This window comes from Myotis brandtii, unplaced genomic scaffold (assembly GCF_000412655.1).
Source record: "Myotis brandtii unplaced genomic scaffold, ASM41265v1 scaffold445, whole genome shotgun sequence".
Classification (NCBI taxonomy): Eukaryota; Metazoa; Chordata; class Mammalia; order Chiroptera; family Vespertilionidae; genus Myotis; species Myotis brandtii.
This window is the reverse complement of record NW_005367023.1, coordinates 81,238-90,358: the sequence shown is the minus strand read 5'-3', so window position 1 is coordinate 90,358 and position 9,121 is coordinate 81,238. Positions and strand designations below refer to the sequence as shown.

Sequence of the window (9,121 nt, the reverse complement as noted above, 5' to 3'; positions counted from 1 at the left end):
ATTCCTTGCTCAGTTTCCTCTCCTTCTGGCACCCCTATTATGCGGATGTTGTTTCGTTTCATGTTGTCCCAAAGTTCTCTTAGGCTCTCCTCCTGTTCTTTAAATTTTTTTTCTAGATGCTGCTCTGCTTGGTTTTTTTTTTCCTACCTTGTCTTCTAGCTCACTGATGCGGTCCTCTGCTTCTTCTAGTCTACTGTTTACACTTTCTACTGAGTTATTTATAGCAGCCATGTCATTTTCATTTTTTCTTGATTCTTCATTTCCTCTTGGTTCTTACACATATTGTTCAATTTGTCTTCCATTCTTTTCAGCCACCTTATGACCATTTCTCTGAAATCTTTCTCTGACATATTGCTTGCCTCATTTTTGTTTACTTCCTTTTCTGGTGATACCTCCTTTTCTTTCATTTGTGGGCTTTTTCTTTGTCTCACCATGATCTCTCTTCTCCAGGTGTCTGGTTATGTAGCTCTGTCTCTCTTGCATTGACTTAAAGGCATAAAATACAACACAACAAGGCACAACACACAAGGCACTGAACAAAAATGTATTCACAATACTAATAACCCCAAATAAAGGTGACCACCCGAGAAAAGAGAATTAGGGGATAAGAAAAGAAAAAAAAGTGCAAAAATGATATTGAGAAAAGGAAAAAAAGTAAGTGAGACAAGAGAGTAAAAAAGAAGGGGGGGAGAAACTATTTATATGGGGAGAAAACTCCAGTAGAACAACAACTAATCCCCAAAAATGCAAACAACAAACACCCAGAGATGAATACAAACTACGAATAACAACTAATAACAAGTGAGGAGAGGAAAAACAAAAGCAAAAAATAAAGACAAAAACAAAACAAAAAAATGGAAAGAATCTCACAAACAATAAAAAAACCCCAAAACAATCTAATCAACAATCAAGCAAACCAGAACAATAGGACAGAGAGAAAGCAAGGCAAAACAAAAACAAACAAAAAAAACAACAAAAAAAATAGTACAAAAAAAAAAAACAAAAAAAATAACAACAGAAAAAAAACAAAAATAAAGGAAGAGAGAAAAAAATTTGATAGTGAAGAAGGCGAAGAGAGAAGTGTTTATGGACTTGGAGCAGGGGATTGGAAATTAGATTTATAAGTAGCATGAATTTTTAACAGATGGTAAAAAGAAGGAATAGGGAAAATCTAATGCAGGAATAGAGTAACAGGACAACAAAAGGGGAAAAGTGAGGGATGGAGTGTTGGCATATAGGTAAAGTTGAGATAGAGTAAAATGATGCTAAAGGAAAAATGAAAATAGAATGTAGAACATTAATCCCAAAATAAAATAAAGAGAAAATAAAATGACACTTTTTTTAAAAGGTTACAATAGTAGTAGTAATAATACTAATTAAAAATAAAAATATAATAATTAAAAAGGTAAAATCAGGTGAGAAAAAAGAAAAAAATTAGTTTCTTAAGTAAAAGGTGAGAAAAATAAAAATGTGCAGTAGTGAAGGTCATTCACTTCCTCTACTCTTCTGTTTTGCACGCCTTAGTCCTGTCAGGTATTCAGGAGAGTGTTGAAGTTCCCTGCGATACACTGCTCCTCTGTGTTGTAAACCACAGTCCTGATTTTAATGCAGGCAGTATTTCTTTGTTTCCCAGACTGCCTTTATTTGTGTTTACAGAAGAGTCAATGTGTGATTCAGCCCCTGGGTGGCAGTGTTTCTGGATTGACCTCCGGGGCTATAAGTCCTCTCTAGCCAGTATTTAGGTTTTGTTTTCCCTATCGCACTTAATACTGCTTTGGGAGAATCGACTGTCCCAGAGCTGATTCCTTGATCGTTACTCCCCGCTCTGATTCCCAGGTTCCACAAAAACAACTTTCCCCTGCAGTCTCTGTGAGTGTCCCCAATTGGGCGATCCTATGTATTGGGGTTAGTAATCAAAAGCAAGGATTTAAAGAGAGGAAAAAAAGAGCCAGACTAAGTGCGCGAGCTCGCAACCTCCACTGTCCAGCTCTGCGCACAATTCTCCCAACGTCTCTTCCGCACATCTTCTCTTCCCTGGCACTAAGCAGCCAGCACACTGGCAAAATCTGAGGCTGCCTTTTTGCGCCCAGTCCAGCTATGGGCTGATTTTTAGAGTTCCCTTCTGCCAGCAGCCCTGCGGATCCCCTTCTGCACTCGCGGATCACGCTGGCCCCAACGGCTGCGGACTTTGTGGGGCACCTACTTCCCCCCGCACGCGTTCCTCTCTCCAACCTGAATTGCAAACTGCACCTTTGGGGGAAGTCTAACCTTTCCGTGGGGAGAAGCAGGGCTCCTCTGAGTTCATGTAGTCACGCTGCTTGAAAGCCGTTGCCTCCGGATTAGTAGCCGATCTCTGGATGAAGGTAACAGCCACTCAAGATGGCGTGGTCTCTCGGCTGAGCCGGCGCCCCGGGGGAGGTTTCAACCTCAATCTCTAACCATCCCCTTTTTTCTAGGAGTTCTCTGTCTTTCCTGGCTGCAGACTGTCTCTCAGCTGAATCTCTGCTTATTCGGGCTATATGTTACCCGTTTCAGCTGCTTGCCCGTATCTGCTCCGGGACAAAGCACCGACACATCCGTCTAAACTTCTGCCATTTTTTTTTCCAATTATTTTCCTCCTCTCCCCAGGCAAAGAGCCAGACTACCCTTTAGGGTTTTTTATGTACATTATCATGTCATCCATGAATAATGAGAATTTTACTTCCTCCTTTTAAATTTAGATTCTTTTTATTTCTTCTTGTCTTATCACTATGGCAGGGACTTCCAGAACTATGTGGAACAAGAGTGGTGAAAGATAGCATCCCTGTCTTGTTCCTATTCTTAGGGGAAATGGTTTTAGTTTTTGCCCATTGAATATGATGTTGGCTGTAGGTTTGTCACATATGGCCTTTACTATATTGAGGTATGTTCCCTCTATTTCCATTTGCTGAGAGTTTTTATCCAAAAAGGTGTTGGATTTTGTCAAATGCTTTTTCTGCATTGATTGATAGGATTTTTGTCTTGCAATCTGTTTATGTGCTGTATCACATTTATTGATTGGGGAATGTTGTACCAGCTTGCATTCCTGGAATAAATTTCCACTTGGTCATGATGAATGATCTTTTTAATGTATTGCTGGGTCAGATTTGCTAAAATTCTGTTAATGATTGCGTTTATGTTCACCAGAGATATTGGCCTGTAGTCCTCTTTCTTTGTCGTGTCTTTATCTGGTTTGAGGATTAAAGTGATGCTGGTCTCGTAGAAAGAGTTTGGAAGTTTTCCTTCAACTTGAATTTTTTTAGAATAGATTGAGAAGCAGAGGTGTTAGTTCTTCTTTAAACATTTGGTAAAACTCCCCTGTGAACCATCTGGACCAGGGTTTTCCTTTGCTGGGAGTTTTTTTGTTTGTTTTTTTGTTTGTTTTTGTTTTTTACTGCTTCAATTTCATCAGTAATTATCAGCCTATTCAGGTTTTCTGATTCTTCCTGATTGAGTTTTGGAAAGTTGTATTTTTCTAGGAATATATACAGTTTGTCCAGGTTGTCCTGTTTGCTGGAATAAAGTCATTCATAGTATTTTATTACAATCTTTGTTTTTCCATGGGGTGAGTTGTTACTTTACCTCTTTTGTTTCTGATTTTGTTTATTTAGGTCCTCTCTTTTTGTTTCCTGGTAAACTGGGGTAGAGGTCCATCAATCTTGTTTATCCTTTCAAAGAATCAGCTATTGGTTCTATTGATCTTTTGTATTGTTTTTTTGTGTGTCTGTGTTTGTTTGTTTTTTGTTTGTTTGTTTGTTTGTGTGTTTGTTTTTTGGTCTCTATGTCATCTATTTCCACTCTGATCTTTATTATTTCTTCTACTTGTTCTGAGTTTTTCATGTTGGTCTCTTTCTAATTCTTTAAATTGTAGTGTTAGGTAACTTATTACCAGTTTTTCTTGCTTTTTTTTGGTTTTTTTTTTTAGGTAGGCTTGTAGTGTTAGGAACTTCCCGCTCAGGACAGATTTCACTGTGTCCCATAAGTTTTGAAATGTTTTGTATTTATTTCCATTTGTTTCCAGAATGTTTTTTTTATTTATTCTTTTATATCTTTGGTAACCCATTCATTATTTAATAGCATGCTATTTATCCTCCAGGTATATGATTGTTTCTGAGCATTTTTATTATAGCTGATTTCTAATTTTATACTATTTTGGTCTGAGAAGATGCTTGATATGTTTTCAATCTCCTTGAATTTTTAGAGACTTAGTTTGTGTCCTAAAATTTGCTCTATCTTTGCAAATGTCCAATGTGAACTTGAGAAGAATGTATATTATGTAGCTTTGAGGTAGAATGATCTGAAGATATCAATTAGTTCCATCTGTTCTAGAGTGTCATTTAATATTACTGTTTCCTTGTTGATTTTTTTTTCTTGAAGATTTATGCATTGATGTCATTGCAATATTAAAGTTCCCTACTGTGGTCGTATTGCTGTCGATCTCTCCCTTGATACCATCTAGAATTTGTTTTTCTATTTTAGATGCTCCTGTATTGGGTGCATATATGTTTACCAAATTTATAGCCTCGTGTTGTAATGGTCCTTTTAGTGTTATGAAGTGGCCTTCCTAACCCCGTGTTATGGCCTTCACTTTCAGGTCTGCTTTGTCAGATATAAATATTACTACACCAGCCTTTTTTTTTAGTCTCTATTTGCCTGAAAATTTTCTTTCTGTCCCTTCACTTTCAGTCTGTGTGTGAGTCCTTTGTTCTCAGGTGGGTCTCTTGTAGACAGCAGATATATGGATAATGTTTTTTTCTCCATTTAGTTATCCTATGTCTTTTAATTGGAGCATTCAATCCATTTACATTTAAGGTTATTATTAATAGGTATTTCTTTTTTGCCATTTTTATTCTTTATGCCTGTGTTCCTTTTTAACTTTCTATTTCTTCTTTTTACAACAATCCCTTTAACATTTCTTGCATTGCTGGCTTGGTGATAATAAATTGACTTAGCCTTTTTTTTGTGCAGCTCCTGATTTCACCTTCAATTTGGAATTTTAGCCTTGCGGGATACAGTATTCTTGGATTCAGTCCTTTGCTTTGCATCACTTTGTATACTTCATTCCATTCCCGTCTGGCCTGATGTATTTCTTTTGACAAATCAGTTGATAGTTTAATGGGAGATCCCTTGTAGGTAACTTTCTGTCTCTCTCTGGCAGTCTTTTAAGATTCATACATTGTTGTTTGCCAGTTTGTGATGTGTCTTGGTGTTGATCTTTTTAGGTTCATCTTGTTTGATACTTTGTGTGCTTCTTGTACTTGTGTGACTTTTTTCTTCACAAAGTCAGGGAAATTTTTTGCCATTATTTCTTCTAACATGTTTTCTATTCTTTGTTCAGCTTCCTCACCTTCTGGCACCTCTGTTATGCAGATGTTGTTTTATTTTGTGTTGTCCCAGAGCTCCCTTAGACTCTCTTCCTGCTTTTTAATTTTATTTTCCAGTTGCTGCTCTGCCTGGATGTTTATTTCTACCCTGTCTTCTAACACTGATTCAGTCCTCAGCTTCTTCTAATCTACTGTTGAAACCTTCCATTGTGTTCTTTATTGCAGCTATGTCATTCTTTATATCCTCTTGATTCTTACGCATGTTCAGTGAATTTTGTATCCAGACTTTTGAGCATCCTTATAACCATTACTCTGATTTTTTTTCTGACAAATTGCTTGCCTTTTTTTTCATTTAGTTCATTTTCTAGTGATTCCTCATTTTCTTTCATTTGGGTTTTTTTTTTTTTTGGTCTCCCCATTTTTGCTGTTCCTTTGTAATTTTTTTCTATGTATTAGATCAAACTGCTATGCAACCAGAGTTTTTGAATTGGTCTTATGTAGTAGATGTTTTGTGGGACCCATTGGTGCAGTCTCTCAGGTCTCCAGGGCTGGGTATTCTAGGGAGGCCTCCTACTAGAGATATTTGGGTTCTCCTGATGTAGTTGGGTCTTGAATGTTATTGTCCCATTCATTGATTGAGTCTTCTTTCAGGGTATCTGATTATGTGGCTTGCTCCCTACCACCTTGTGCCAACTATTGTGGAGGCGCTGAATGAACAGCACAAAATACAACACAAGAAGACCCAACACAGAAGGAACAGAACACAAATGTACACAAGACACCTATAACCCCAATAAAAGTGACCACCAGAGGAATGAGAATTAGGAAAAAGAAAGGAGAAGATATAAAAATTATAAGTAAAAATGTTACTAAAACAAATCTTCATGATCATGTTGTCAACACTGTTTACTTAAGAAGAAATATGTACCATAAATAGCCTCATAAAATGAGCTTGAGAATCTACTCTCCTCTTGAATTTTTTGGAATAATTTGAGAAGGATAGGTGTTAGTTCTTTGAATGTTTGGTAAAATTCACCTGTGAAGCCATCTGGTCCAGGAAATTTGTTTGTTGGGAGTTTTTGTTTGTTTGTTTAGTTTAGTTTAGTTTTTACTGCTTCAATTTCATTAGTTATAATCTGTTCAGTTTTTCAGTTTCTTCTTGGTTCAGTTTTTGAAGATTGTTTCTAGGAATTTATTTCTTCCATATTGTCTAATTTGTTGGCATATAGTTGTTGTAATATTTTCTTATGCTACTTATTACATACAGATATTATATCAGGCTCATTCTACTAGTGGGTAGATGATAAAGGCCCATTTGGGGTAAATAATACCTACTGTGTATGAATTAGTTAATGTAGAAGGACTGACACTGCTGTCTTTAGAAAGGCCTCCTTAAGAGGTTTGACCTTGGGCCTGGAATCTGGGAACTTTGATTTGGAGAGTCTTCTCACTTTCCCTAATCAATAAAAGTGTCTCATTGTGCCAAGACTATATAAACAATATAGTTTATGCTAAACATATGTTTTCTTTCTGTGTATATCAAGTCTTGGTACTTGCTAAGCAAGGGTGCCTATATGCCCTGCCTCCAGTACAAACTTGAAGCACTGAGTCTATAAAGACCTTTGTGGCTTCAGAGTTATCTGCATGATAGTTCTACCTGGACCTCTACTAGACATCTCAGATTTTACATAGTTCCCACCCTTCTACCCCAGATATGCTCCTGGCCAAAAGTCTCCAAATTAATAAATAGTACAACCATTAATCCAGGTATTGAATTCTAAACACAAGAACCTAGATTATTTCTTATTATTCGCCTCTGGTCCATCAGCAAATCTTGTCAGCTCATCCAATCCATCTGGAATTTGTCTATATTTCTTCACTTTCTCAGTCACCACCACAGTTCAAGCCACCATTGTCTTTCACCTGGACCAGTTAAGATCTCTTAACTGGTCTTCCAGCTTCAGGTCTCCCTTACCTTCTACATTCTTCAAAGAAGTGAGTAACTGACAATATTCCGAGGAATTTATCTACTTACTATTCTATATCAGAAATTTTACCCTCAGCCTTGATCTTATATTTTTCAGTCTTTCTATTGGAGTTTTGTATACCATGTTACTTTAATGGAAGAAAGAGTACAATTGAAGCAAATAACTACGTTTGGATGTTTTATAAGGGCAATATGCATGTCCAGCTTGGTGACCATGGGAAGTCACTCCCATGTCTATGTGAAAGCCAGCCTAAGTCTCAGCTATCAAGATCAGTATTGCTCAGGATGAGTTTGTCAAAGAGGTATTATGCCAAGATGGCTTCTGAGATCTCCTTCTTGCTACCCAAATAATGTTAACAAACAACATTTGCATATTTTAGTAAACTAAAATATTTCAGGTAAAATATAAGAACTTTCTATTTTAATCCCTGCCCAATCCCATTCTATTCACTCTTTCTCCAGAGACAAGCACCCCTAAGATTTTAAGGCCATGTTTTATACTTTTAGCATGAACATTTATCCATATTCCATTATCCATTATCCATATTCCCAGGGCCCAAGACTATCCACCTCAGCCCATCCCACCTCCTTATACCACATGGTTTTTAGGAGCAAAATTAATTTTTTTCCAGGCTTCCACAGAACACCTCCTCCTTCCAACCAGGGAACCACAGAATAACTCCTTCTTTCATCAGTGGAGATCCTGAGCTGCATGTAATTGGGGCATGGATGGGTGGAGATTCCTGGATAGTTTTTAAAAACTTAAAAGGTGAGGGTTTTTGCGCAAAGGAATCAAAGACTTTCATTTATTTAAGAACCAATAACTTATTTTAAAGAAATGTTAAAACTTGACATTAAAAATTAAGTGAACGTTTTGCAAGGGCAATATAGTAATATGCATGCTCAACATGGTGACCAGGGGAAGTCACCCCATGGCTATGAAGAAGGCAGTCCAGGCTCAGTTCTTTGCTGGCACCGATGGTGAGCTTGTCAAAGAGGTATTCTGCCAGGCCAGATGTCAGGCTCCCATCTTGCACAGGTGGGTGATATAGTTCCCCAACTCTTTGATGAACATCACCTGTTCCTGTAGATAGTGACTCTCCAGGAAGTTGCACAGGTGGGCATCCTTCTTCTCGGTGGCCAGCTGGTACAGATTGAGCAGGCTCTGCTTCACTCTCTTGCCAGACACCTGGCAAACTCCATGGCCCTCAGGCTGCTTTCCCATTCATCTTGCTGTGGCCTGTGGATGTCCTCCAGGAGGAGGCAACCCCCTCACTGGTTCTTCAGTCACACCAGCCTCTTGGCCTGCTCCCTCTCCTTGATAGATCATTGCCGGAAAACTGGACATAGTGATTCAAGGCCACGTCATCATAATCAAAGTAAAAGGCCATGGACATGTACACTTAAGCAGCATAGAGCTCCAGGTTGATCTTGTGGTTTCCAGCAGCCTCACAGTCTGGGTGGTAGTTCTGGTGTACATACGAGGGTGGTGGGGACGTCATTTCTGGAGGTGCAGGGCACCAAGACCAAGGCGTTGCAGAAGCAGGGTTTTCAGGGTTACAGTGGCCGGGTTTCAGATTTATGCTGCGGGGTGAGTGTTCCCAGGGTAGGTGGCCAGTGCAGCTGGAGACAGGCATGCTCAGGTGTTAGACAGCAGGTCAGTAGTGGTTGGCGGGTTGGCGGTTGGCTCTTAGGTGGGACCAGAAGAAGTGACCTTTACTCAAGAGCATTGGGGGAAGGGTGAGGGAGGATCCATTACAAGAGGCATGGGGGTGTGAGAGGATCCCAAGGA

The 9,121-nt window shown here is 38.6% G+C and overlaps 1 pseudogene; it reads right to left on the bottom strand.

The window, feature by feature from the left end:
• Positions 1-8,183: 8,183 nt before the first annotated feature.
• LOC102240855 lies at positions 8,184-8,831 on the bottom strand (annotated as a pseudogene).
• Positions 8,832-9,121: the final 290 nt, after the last annotated feature.